The following is a 14,262-nucleotide window of genomic DNA, read 5'->3' on the forward strand; positions in this document are numbered from 1 at the left end:
CAACTTACAAATATCTTGAAAAAATGAAACTAATAGCAGAATTAAAGAGATAAGAAATGGATGAAAGAAAGAAAAAATCACATATACTCAAACAAGTCCCCGGCAATGATGCCAAAAAGTGATGAGCACCAGTATTGCAGCAAGAATGTTGCAAGTCTTGGGGCTACCAACCTTACTTCATCAACCCAGGGTTCATACAAACTTGGATGTGACAATGTTTTTTACATAAGTAGATGGAATGGGCACTCTTTTCTCACTGCTAAGCTGGGCAATAGACCACTAGGGTTTCTCAAACCAACCTTCTATTGATTTAGAAGAAGTTTGACTAACAATTGAGAAAGGATAATTTTACCATAATTGAGAGAATTGAAATGCTACCTACTGCAATAAAGAAAGACTGAAATAGATGCTTAAAACACACAACTCTTCTAGCTATTTTTTAAGATACCTTGCTTTAGAAGAATTCTAAGTCAACACATGTGAAATCCTAACTAACCTAAGCATGCAATCTATTCTAATTAAACACTTAACTTCTGTGGACATGAATACACATAACAACCTTTTTATTTTTGTCTTTTTTGTGAGAACATGAATGCTAATTCTTCTTGGTTGTCCGGTAGGTGGGTTAGGTGTGGAGAGAGATGATTTTGATGGGTCAAATGCATTTGGTAGCAAGTAGGGGTCTTCTCCTATCTTTCGTGATGCAATTCTCACAAATCAAGCTCAAAACAGGCCACTACAAGTCGTCCTACAGAATGTCCTAATTCACATACAGGATCCCCTGTTTTCCTACAGGAAGAGGTAGAAAAAATATGGAGTGATTTGGACAGTGGTATGGGGCTTAGGGAAGGTGAGTGAGGGAAGGAATAAGGAAAGGAAGTGGTACGGACTCCCTCAGAACTCAAATGAAAGTTGTATGATGTTTGGATTTTCTCAACAAGCATGGCAAGTTATCCTTGTGAAATGATAACTCGAATTATGGACTTAGTGGGTTTTGGCGATCATGGATGGGTAAGGTTAGGCTGATCCTGCTGATATGAGGTCTTCCTGCACTATTGAAACTCATACAGTATACACATCATTGTTGGCATTTACCCATAAATCATGTCAAAACAAGAGAGGTTTACATCGACATAGGAAACCAGAATTTCATCATTTATTGGCCTACTTCATGCATGGAAATGCTTGTAGCCTATTGTGAAAACACCATGAAATCTAATACAAAGATTAAGATATCATAAATGATAACTGCAACCTATCTTTGAAAATTGAAAGATGTTGACCTAGTTAGCAGAAAATCCCTAAATTTCATAAGAAATCATAATTCTGTCTCTATGGGTTGAATGAGGGTTTTTCCTCAAACCATGGTCCTTGAAGGGACGAATGAGGCAATATCCACTTGTTATCAGCCATTTTGGTATTTCTTTATCTCTCTAAAGCTATTGTTAAAGCTATGCACAAATGGAAGCAAACTAATCAAATTCACCAATACTTGTAATGTAACAATGCCAAAATCAATTCAACAAGTAATCTATGAAATAACCTAATCATACAAGTACAGTAAGAGGAACCTCTGCTACTAGGATTGGGCCCTAACCCAAGAGCTTCAACACTCTGAGTCAACTCAGTGTTGGATCAAGGGCATGCTCATTTTCATTAACATATCAAAAATTACATAACAATGTTTTGTCACAATCCTTCAACTAGAGAGTGCTTAGTTATCTTGCATAAAAAATCTGAATCCTAATAAGGCTCTAGGCCTCATTATTTATACAATTGAAGTTTCCAACAACTTCCTTAAATCTAGGGAGGCTTGGCTCCCAATCTCAAGATAAACTGGTTCTTAACTATCACTGGCTCGACTGCCAATGATTCTCATGAATTAGTTGCATGCAACTCTGAGCTGGTGTGATTTGATTGAGGGATCTTCGAATGAGTGAGGATTTAATGAGGAAAATCCATCTCCTATAATCTCTCCTTGTCTCATTCCATTTCCTGCACCATAATTAGCCATAATTTTCCATAATTTTCTCCCAAAAACCCGCAATCAATGCACATTAGACGACTAGACATAACATCTTACTTTTACTCATCTCATTAAGAAAAATATAACTTAGAAATGTAAGGAATTATGAGAAGAGTTGATTTTAGTAATATTGGAGGTGTATTAAGCTCCATATATTTTACCCAATGCTGAGCCTCATCAAAGTCTTTGCTAGACCACTGGAGGATAAAGGAGGAGATCATTTTGTACCAAAAGAATAATATTAAATATTATTTTGTATCAGCTATAACCACACTCCAAAATTTTTCCTCAGCTTCATTTTGGAGCCTCCCTACAACCTTTTCACAACACCTTGTATTGCTTCATCAAGTACACAAGCTTCAGTGTATTCCTTGCACAAAGGCAACCTGTTGATCACTACTCGATGCATTCCCCTCACAAGTTGATTACCTGAAGTTGGTCAAGCTGTAGGCCGAGCAGCTCCCCTAAGAAATTGTGCTATTTTGGAGGGCAACTAGCCTTCCCTCTAGAAAATACGCAATCCTAACTAGAGCCTACTAGGCTCCAGAATTGCACAATTATGGTAGTCAACCCTCACAGTGAAAATTGCGCAATTCTAGCAATCAACCCTCACAGTGAAAATTATGCAATTTTCCCTAGCAGGGCTGCTCAGCCTAGAATTTGTGCAAATCCAGCAAGAAGTCCATTCCCATGCCTAGAAATTGCACAAATATCCTCAGAAGCAGCCCAGCTCCTAGCCAGAAATGCACATTTTCTCCCAACATTTGAGCAACCTCTTGCATATGCAGCTAAGTTGACTGGTTACCTCGGGGACCAAGCAAAACAGACTTGCATGCATGGGCTTCTTCTCCCAAGGTAGTATGCAAAGCCATCCCTTGCTTTAGGGATCTATTTTTGGCAGTTGGAGGTTACATGCAATGATAATTTTAAAAACCTCCCACCAAGTGTCGCTTTCCCTAGATTTGTGGCATGCGGGTCACAAACTCAATGTTATCAAAACTCATCAATTGAATGTTGTAGACCTCATTACTCACATCAACCTTGTAGCTTTGACATCCCACATCACATCTAGGAGTTGTTAGCACATTCAGCTCAAATGTTTTGGGGTAAGCCTGCTTCTGATGTCTTGTGTTGCATTTCTGGTGCTTTTTGTGTTATTCTTCGTATGAACATTGTCTACTTAATTTCAGTGAGCGCTTTTTGTCATTCTGATACATACTATTTTAGCTTTGGTTGCTATCTAACTGTTGTCGCATGCATGAAACTATTTTTCACCAACGATCGTTGATTCGGCGACTCACCTCACCCACATGCATGTTGTTCCATTTTCTGAATCTGTCATTCACCGTTTGCATGGATGATCATTCACTTATGCTTACACTTAGTATCACCATGCATTCACACTCAAATTTGCATTCAGTTGCCTGTCGCCGAGTCTGGGAAACCTCAGCTCGGACTCTACCTTCACTAAGATAGCATTGCGCAATCCAGGGAAGGAAGGCTATCTCTTCCTCTCCAGAAATGCACATTTTTTCCCAGGCACTATCCTCCGGGAGTGTTTTGTGCATTTCTAAGGGAAAGTGACTGCTGGCCCAGAAAATTGCGCAATGCAGTCACTGAGTCTGCAACCATTTCTAGCTAAGATTGTGCATAGTGCAATTCCAGCAGTCAGTAACTAGACTAGATTGTGCATTGTGCAATTCTAGTAGTCATACAGTCTCCCAACATCCTAGACTATGCCTTTCGTAATTTTCGCAGTCAGTCTCCTGACCTCCCGGTCGAAATTGCGCAACCTTCATGATCAGTCACATAGGTATGTTGCAAGTCAATTCTCATGTTCATTTTTGTTTTCGAAAGACATATTTCTTGCAATGAGTGTTTCCATGTCTCCCGGTATCATGGGTGTTCATCTTCCTCTCAGCAGTATAGGTACAATGGTTTCCAAGAGAGCATAGCCAAAGACACCTTTAAGAGTACACTTGGGGATGCAGTCGATCAAGTGTCTATGGTCTTGCCTACCCACGAAGACATCAAGTTGTTCGTAGACAAGTACATGTAGATATGATAGCAGCAGTATCACAGCGAGCAGAATCATGAACAACAGTTGAAGGTAGCATACCGAATACAATGAATGCAAGAGGAAGGTTGTTGACAACACAGAGGTGGAACAAATTTGCGAGCTCAAGTAGATCCACTAATGATGAAAGCCACTTTGGAGACTCAGGATATTAGGTGATGCCGCGACATTGAAGACCACACGAAGACAGAGAATAGAACAAGGAAGGAGTTGCACGTGCTGAAGAAACAACTCAAGGAAGAACATGAAGCTGCACAAACAGACGAATGATTTGTAGTAGGAACAGGAACAACAGTGCGTGCAACATGCACTCAAGGATGAAACTACACCCGTACATTTTAAAGATCCAACCCACCAGCTAGTATGGAGAAGACATGGTGAGTAGTGTTGTTGATCGCATGCAAGGGATTCAGCAGTATGCATGTCATTGTGTGCAAGCATGCGATCCAACCCATTCAATACACTCACCAGTGTGAAGACAATAAGCATTTCCATATAGAGCTGAACATGTACTTCGACAAGTTGATGTGCATGCCCACCAGCACACACTTGAAGATCAGCATGGACACTATGCATCAGTGTGTTACCAGTTCAACCACACCCAAGAAGACCATGCACATGTTCGCAGACGAGTTGGATGAACAAGCCGAACCAATGCACTGGTTACAACAGAGGCAAGAGTTTGCTTCAGCAAGATGTCACCATGGGGTGCATCCACACCATCACAGTTGACCAAGCTTAGCATCACCTCACCACCTTTACCATCACAAGCATGTCAAAGAGATGGTATCATCACAACGAACCGCGTTTCAGTGATGTCTTGCATGGCTTGTTCAAGCCATGTTGTCTCACATGAGTACATGTGCATTGTAATGTAATTTCATGTCAAGTGTAAGTCAAGTGTCAATAGTTTGATGTAACAGTCATAGAGTAGGTGAAGAGTCATGACGGTGGTTGAACTGTCACAAAGGGGAATGTCAAGGGTCATCCCACCATTTGTTATAAATAGTCCCTCATAACTCATTGTATAGGCTTTTGGTCAGCCAAGCTTCCGATAAGACTATCTTGGAGAGAGCTTGGATAGTATTGTAACATGCCTTGGCTTCTCCACTGCACAAAGCTAGCACATCTCTTTGGAGGTGCAGATGGATGTGGCTATAACGTTCCACTATTGGAGCTCGTGGCTGGACATGGATGTATTGTATGACTGGAACTTACACTTCTTTATATAATAAGAGCCAACACGTTTCATGCATATGTTGTATTTTATTCCAGTTGTCTTTTTTACTCTAAATGGCATACTTATTTTATTTCTTACGTATGCATGTATGGACTATTCCATATGCATATGTATGAATCATTTTGAAATGTGTTGTTGGTTTAACCATCACTTTGGATTTCCAACTAACTTGATTTCCAGCTTGTGATGCATCTTCGCTCATGTGTTCCCTTCCCATCCGAGTATTATTACAGGTTTCCAAGTGGTGCACTCATCTCAACCCCCATGTGTTAGAACCTTTCATGCACCTTCCTTGACTCACTACACCTGTCACACCCTTGCTACCAATAGAGTCATCTTACCTGTCTTTGTGCAAAATCGCGGTCAAGGCATTACCATACGAACCACTGTTGGGACTCCTACACCAAATGGTCTGAGGTCTAATTAGGACTTCTTACCAGGGAGATCGCCTTACATATTGGCAGGTCTAGCACCATCAAAATTTTGGTGCTAGAAGGAGGGCGAGATGAGAAGCTGAGTCATCACATATATTTTAAATCTCGACACATCTATCCTGACTAACTACCGAGTTGCTCTTCCGGAGTGCATGTCTTATGGAAATGATTTGACTACCTTTGAAAATCTCTTGGATAACTTGTCTCATAAAACATATGATGGTGGAGGCCACGTAGCCTTCATTAGCCACGTGGTCGACGTTGTAGGCTCATGTGAAAGACATGGATTCTTTGAAGAATACATGAGCTGCGGGCTATTCATCTTCACGCTTCGAGGGCACCCAATGCACTCATGTGTCATGTTGCCCGAAATGTCTATTCATTCTTTTTCTCATCTGGTCGCAAAGATAGACCATGCTATTAATCACTTTGACCGTAAATCACTCAACAAAGAAATTCTGAAATTACAAAAAGCACCCAATGAATCTATTGAGGAATTTCACATAAGCTTTTGTAATCTTGCGTACTGATTCCCCGAAGATTATATTGATTGGGAATTTCTCAATGGGATATTTGAGTATCTTCTTTACATATCTAAAAATCCTCAATTCTTGAAATCACTTGAACCTCGCTCATATGATGGTGATGGAACTGTGCAATCATGAGCAGGTAAAGTCGGTGTCACAAGTGGTTGTCTACCTTCACCTCATCAAACAGCTCCACCACTGTGAAGTGATGTTGGAGATCGTGCACATACCTTTGTTGAACTGACACATCCTCCCACCCCACCTACTCTTGCTATCTGTGAAGATTTGACTTGTAATCCTGTTGGTTGTCATGTGAATTCATTCCCTTAACCTCCGTCCCCATGTTCTGTTGATCCTCCAGATTGTATTGTCATGTGTTCTTCCATTTCAGACTCCTCAACCACTGTGAACGAGGATCAATTTGTTGATGGTGTTGGTGTTATGAAGCCAACCTGCGCCATCATTCATGATGAGTGTGTGTGGGAATCTAAAGAAGAACTCTTGGTGAAGGATGACTCCCTTTCAACCGCACCTCATCCGCTTCATCCTGACATCCCTTGTGATTCTGCCACTGCTGATTTCCCCTATGAAAAAGTCATTTCCAGATGCTCCTACTTCCGATCATTCATAGGACACATCGAATGTCAGTCTATCATTGCAGTGTAGAGAGGCCACATCTTCCTTGGGAAATCCATGCAATATTTCATCTATCTTTATTGAAAACATAGAGGGTGAACACCTTTTCTTCCCATCTAACCCTCTACCCGATTCATCAAATCATGAGGATGCCGATGAACATCTCGAATTTTTTGATCTAGGTTGTCGTGATCTATTCACTTCTTCATCTGATCAGGATGTTGATTCAATCATTGTTAATATGTCTGAGACACTGGTCTACAATGATCTATCTGTCAACGAAGTCGAAACCCCCCAAACTGTCGAGGCACTTCAGCCCAAGCTGATGGTTATGTCAGGCCCTTGCTATCCTAGGGTTGGTTTCACTTCCAGACATGAAATTGTTGAAACACTCAAGGCTCCTCATCACTCTCTTCTTTGCATAGAATATCAACCAAACTCCCAGATTTCACTTCCTCCACTCGAACTACAAGATCCCATCGCTCATGCATTAGAGATTTCTTGAAAAGAAAGCACACAAGCACAACACAAGTGGTCTACCTTTCTCACGTTTTCTTTCATGTCATAGTCAAGAGAATGCATGCACTCAAAATCAGCATGTAGTGTAGCACAACATCATGGAAACTCCATAGAATGCATGTCATGCACTTTAACTCATCTTTGTTTTGTGCTCGCTTGTAAGCTCGTAGTGTGTTTGTCTTCATTATTACATCTTTCTTGTTTTCTTGTTCACATAGTTGTCTTGTTTGCGAACCATGCCTTCACCAACATGGGTCAACCAATGCACTGGTGGATGCATTGGAGGTATCACTTCACGTGAGATGGCCCACCCACTGTTAGCTTATGAGTAGGAGTAGTGTTTGTTTTTGAAGTTGTTCTCTTGCATGTTTGCTTGCTTACTTGCTTTGTTTATTTGTTTGTCTTCTTTCTTTTTTTCTTACTTGATTTTCTTCTACTTTTTCTTTTTCTCTTACTTTGCTTTGTTGTTTGTTAGTTCGCTTGTTTCGTTTGTAGGTTAGTTTCGCATGAAACCATGTATGAATCTTGAAGCAAGCTGGGTAAAGTACAAGAGGCCTTGTGTTGCTATCACTACTTGGTTGTCTGTCATCCTGCCTCTGTATGAAGAAATTGTTACTTTTAGTCCATGATATACCGAATAAAAATATGTATTTTTCGAAGTGAACCTTGGTGAAAACATAGTGCTTGCATGCTAACTAGCATCACCTACTCTAGTCAGTTATTTTTTGGTCAATCCTTATCAGCTCAGTCAATCCTTATTAGCTCAGTCAAGTAGAGTAAGGGGAGGGGGAAAACCTTAGCAATCATGTCAAAGGTATAATAAACTACTTCTCTATAGGAAAAACCTCTTCTACTCTCAATAAGTCGGGATCCCTCTTCCACCTATGAAATGAATAAGTGCTATGCACAACTATGAAGATGAAAAATGAAAAAATGAAAAAGTGAAAAAAGTTTGAAAAAATGAAAAATGAATAAGGTGAAAGAAGAGAAAGGCTTCCTCTACGGAGAGGTGATGCAAGTAACTCCATCGAGGTACTAACCAGGCTTGCTGGCAGCAAAGCCATGCTTGTGTTCCTATGTGACTCCGCCGGGGTATTGTCTAGGCCTACTAGCAGCGAAGCAACACCAGATATGAAACTAATACTCTAAGGACTATACTTCTTGTGCACCAATATAACCCTCAACCCTAATCAAAACAACTGTGTTGACTTGGCTTGGAATGTGTGTCAATTGACAAAGAGCTTGGTAGATCCTACATCTTACAATCAAGCTAGTGTGAAACAAGATCAGCTTAGCACTGAACAATACTTCCGGAGGTGTTAGACTTGCTTTTCACAAACAAGGTCCATTCATAGAGTTGGATTTCTACCAGTGTGTCACCAAGTGTTGTAGTGACTACAACCACCCTCCAAAATTTTTCCTCAGCTTCATTTTGGAGCCTCCCTACAAACTTTTCACAACACCTTGTCTTGCTTCATCAAGTACACAAGCTTCAGTCTTTTCCTTGCACAAAAGAAGCCTGTCAATCATAGCTTGATGCATTCCCCTCATAGGCTAATCATCCAGATCTGGTCTAGCTACAAGTTGAGGAGCACCCCTAAGAAATTGTGCAATTCTGGAGGGCAACCATCCTTCCCTCTAGAAATTGTGCAATCCTGACTGGCAGCCTGTTGGGCTCCAGAATCACACAATTCTGGTAGTCAACCCTCACAATGAAAATTGCATAATTCTCCCCAGTAGGGCTGCTAAACCCAGATTTTGCTCAAATCCGGGTAGCACTAGCTGCTCTGCCTAGAAATTGCACAAATCTCTTGGGAAGCCAGCCCAGCTCCCAACTAGAAATGCACATTTTCTCCCAGCAGTTGCAAAGCCTCTTACATGTGCAGCTAAGTTGACAGGTTCCCTATGGGACTGAGAAAAACAGAATTGCATGCATGGGCTGCCTCTCCCAAGGCAACATACAAAGGCATCCCTTGTTTTAGGGATCTATTTTTGGCAGTTGGAGGTTACATGCAAGGATCATTTCAGAAACCTCCCACCAAGTGCCACTTTCCCTAGATTTGTGGCATGCATGTCACAACCTCGATGTTATAAAAAATCATCAACCGAACATTGCAGAGCTCATTCCTCACATCCACCTTGCAGTTCTGACATCCCACATCACATCTACGAGTTGTCGGCACATTCAACTTAGTTGTTTTGGGGTAATTCTGCTTCCCATGTCTTGTGTTGCATTTCTGGCACTTTTTGTGTTTCACTTCATGTGAATGACGTTTTCTTGATTTCAGTGAGTGCTCGCTGTTGTTTTGATACATATTAACTTGTACTAGCACCGTTTCAGTTTTCATTGCTATCTCATTGTTGTTGCATGCATGAAACTATTTTTCACGAACGGTCACTGATTCGGTGACTTGCTTCGCCCATGTGAATGTTGTTTTATTTTCTGAATCTTCATTCACCATTTACATGCATGATAATTCACTTATCCTTAGACTCAGCTCCATTCGCACTCACATTCGCGTTTAATTGCTCGTCGGCGAGTCTTAGCAACCTCGCCTAGACTCTGCCTTCATTACGATAGCATTGCGTAATCTAGGGAAGGAAGGCTCTGTCTTCCTCTCCATAAATGTGTATTTCTGCCCAAGCACTGTCCTCCGGGACTGTTTTGCGTAGTTTTGAGGGACAGTGACTATTGGCCCAGAATATTGCGCAATGTGGTCACTGAGCCTACAACCATTGCCAGCTAAGATTGTGCTTTGCACACATCCAGTAGTCAGCAGCCAGACTGTATTATGAATTGCATAGTTCTAGCAGTCAGTCAGCCTCCCAACAGCCTAAACTATGCCTTACTCATTCTTGGCAGTCAGTCTCCCGACCTCCCAGACGAAATTACACAACCTTCATGATCAGTCACACAGGTATGTTGCAAGTCAGTTCTCAAGTTCATTTTGGTTTTCGACTAACAGATTTCTTGCCATGAGTGTTTTCATGTCTCCAGGTATTGCGGATGTTCATCTGCCTGTCAACAGTACAAGTACAATGGTTTGTGAGAGAGTATAGTCAAAGACACCATTCAGAGCACACTTGGGGATGCAGTCGATCAAGTGTCTGTGGACTTTCCTACCCACGAAGACATCAAATTGTTCGTAGACAAGGACATCAAGATATGACAGTAGCAACATCACAACGAGCAACATCATGAACCATAGCTGAAAGCATGATACCAAATGCAACGAATGTAAGATGAAGGTTGTTGACAACATAGAGGTGGAACAAAGTTACGAGCTCAAGTAGATCCACTGATGATGAAAGAAACTTTGGAGACTCAGGCTATTAGGTGACATCGCAACATTGAAGATCATGCAAAGACAGAGAATGGAACAAAGAAGGAGTTGCATGTGTTGAAGTAGCAACTGAAGGAAGAACATGAAGTTGCACAGATAGACAAATGAGTTGCAGCAGGAAAAAGAACAACAATGGGCGCAACATGCTCTGACGATGAAACTGTGCCCATACATGTTAGAGAACCATCCCAGCAACTAGCATGGAGCAGACATGGTGAGCAATGTTGTTGATCACATTCAAGGGATTCAATAGTATGGATATCATTGTGTGCACACATGCGATCCAACCCATTCAGCACACTCACCAAGGTGAAGAAAATAAGCAAGTCCAATTGGAGTTGAACATGTACTTTGGCAAGTTGATGTGCAAGACCACTGCCACACACTTGAAGATCAACACAGACACTATGAATCAGTGTGTTTCTGGTTCAACTGCACCCAAGAAGACCATGCGAATATTAGCAGACGAGTTGGATGAAGGAGCTAAACCAATAAACCAGTTGCGACAGAGATAAGAGTTCACTTCAACAAGATCTCACCATGGGGTGCATGCACACCATCACAGATGACCAAGCTTGGCATCAGCTCACCACCTTCGCCATCACAAGCATGTCAAAAGTTGGTCTCATCACAACGGACCAAGTGTCAGGGATGTCTTGCATGGCTTTCTCAAGCCATGTTGTTTCACATGAGTACATGTGCATTGTAATGTAATGTCATGTCAAGTGTAAGTCAAGTGTCAATAGTTGGATGTAACAGTCATAGAGTAGATGAAGAGTCATGAGGGTAGTTGAATTGTGACAAAGGGGAATGTCAAGGGTCATTCCACCCATTGCTATAAATAGTCCCTCATAACTCATTGTATAGGCTTTTGGTCAGCCAAGCTTCTGATAATACTATCTTGGAGAGAGCTTGGATAGTATTGTAACACGCCTTGGCTTCTCCACTGCACAGAGCTAGTACATATCTTTGGAGCAGCAGGCAGATGTGGATGTAACGTTCCACTATTGGAGCTAGTGGTTGGACATGGATGTATTGTATGATTGGAACTTACACTTCTTTATATAATAATAGCCAACACGTTTCATGCATATGTTGTATTGTATTCCAGGTATCTTATTTACTCTAAATGGCATATGTGTTTGGTTTCTTACGCATGCATCTATGGACTATTCTGTATAAGTATATATGAGTCTTTCTAAAATGTGTTTTTTGTTTAACCATCACTTTGGATTGCCAGCTAACTTGCTTTCCAGCTTCTGATGCATCTTCACTCATGTGTTCCCTTCCCATCTGAGTACTATTATAGATTGCCAAGGGGCACACTCATCTCAACCCCCATGTGTTAGAACCTTTCATGCACCTTCCTTGACTCAATGTAGTTGTCACACCCTTGCTACGAACAGAGTCATCTTACTTGCCTCAATGCGAAATCGTGGTCAAGGCATTACCATATGACCCATTACTAGGACTCCTACACCAAATGGTCTGAGGTCTAATTGGGACTTCTTACCAGGGAGATCCCCTTACATGTTGGCGGGTCCAGCACTGTTAACATATTCTTACTATTAGCCTTGTTGGAAAATGGCCCAAAAATGAATCCAAATATGCTCTTTAAAGTCTTTGAAAGCCAATAAAATCATGCCAAGGATAAAAACCAGCGCACGAGAAGAAACCTTAGCATGGCAAAAATGCACTATCGGAAGGAAAAAACACATAAAAACAGTGAAAAAATCGAGTATTGGGGGCGTACATAGAGAGATGCACAACAGCTATCAGATCTAGCTAATCAACAACCCAGATCTAAGCAGCCAATCGCAATCGGCCAAACACAGAGGAGGACTTAAGGTTGGGCTGAAGAAACCCCCAATTAGTGATCTCCGATGATCGGATCGGCAGGTCGCAATCGGTGGAGGCAAGCCGGCAGAGTAAGCGCGGACCGAGTGGAACTTGCAATTGTGATCAACGATGCAATGTGGACCGTCGATCAAGCGCGTAGATCGACGGCCCACATTGCATCGCAGGATCACTTTCAGGGATTACAAGGATCGCTAACCATGGGCCCGGGGCATGAGAGATATGCGATTCCAATCAGATCACATCACTATATCACAGCGGAGCAACACCATGGGTCGGGCCTATGCACAGGTGTATGTGCAACCTGACGAACCAGACTCGACGATATTATAAGTATTATTTCATAAGATTTCAGGTCCGCAGAAAGGCCATTTTCAATGTATTTTCGCAGTTTGACGTATTTTATGAAATACAAAAGGAACACAAGGACAGGTCGTGTGCGACTTGCGATAGCAACCCAGAGGGTGGACCTGATAGAGGAATAGGCCATGTTTAAGGACTTTTTAAGTCCGAAATGAACAAGATGGGCAGGATTTCTCATTGTTGCAGTTTTTTCTGTTTAAAACAGAAAACAATCATGTATTAACAGAAAGGGGCCAATTGAAGAGATTACAAAGGACCGAAGAGCCATTCCACCACATAGCAGAGGCCTGGAAACAGTTGTTGGGAGACAGAGGCTGGAAAGTGATCATGGAGCATAGACACCGTGACATAGCCAAAACAAACAAAACAATCATGGAGCATCGCTTGCACAAGCGAGCTCCCAGACAGTGCAGCAAACTAATAGAATGCAGTTACTCTACTGTCAGAAGAAGAAACCTCTGAGCCCATGCTTTCCTAGTTAGGGCATCAAACAGTTAAAGAGACAGAGAGGATAGATTGAGACACTCCGAGCCTTTGAGAGCTCAGGAGCATTGTAAAGGGCCTATAAATGGCTGAGAGTTAAATGTAACAAGGGTTCAACTTCTGGAGACTGTATATACTCTGTTCCTTGTAGCTTCTCATCATTCCAGTAATACAAGCTTCTTTTGTTGTTACATGTTCAATATCCATTTCTGTTCTATTCTAAGCTTTCACTTGGATAGTCTATTCATGATTTCTTATGTGTCTAATGCCAGATAACTGTCATCTTATCTCTGCATTGATAAATTGGATTTACAATTGAATAGGTTATTCATGTTTTCTTCTATGTCTAATGCTAGATATCTGTCATCTTATCTTTGCGTTGATAAATTAGATTTGTAAGCTTCATTTACTTCCTGTAGCTAGCCATTCATATATGTTTATGTATGCATCTGCCGGTACAGTCTGTATTCTCTATCTATCCATTGAATCTATAAACTATTGAGCATTATTGGTCTAAAGCCTTGTCAAGCTGAGGGTGTTCATGCATGTCTGGAGGGAAAAAAGAGTTGAAATGGTTATATGGCTTGATCCAAACCTTCATCCATTCCAATAGTTCAGAGAAAAATATTGAAGATTATATGTTACCAGGCATCTCCAAGCTGTAACCTAGGAGAGCTTCCTGGAGTGATAACAGTTACATTAAAATTTAAGGAGAAATTGTGGGGGAGTAAAGAGTTTGTGGAAATAATGAAACTA

Source organism: Pinus tabuliformis, chromosome 8 (assembly GCF_031772625.1).
Source record: "Pinus tabuliformis cultivar Carrire ecotype Pingquan chromosome 8, CPIR1, whole genome shotgun sequence".
Taxonomy (NCBI): Eukaryota; Viridiplantae; Streptophyta; class Pinopsida; order Pinales; family Pinaceae; genus Pinus; species Pinus tabuliformis.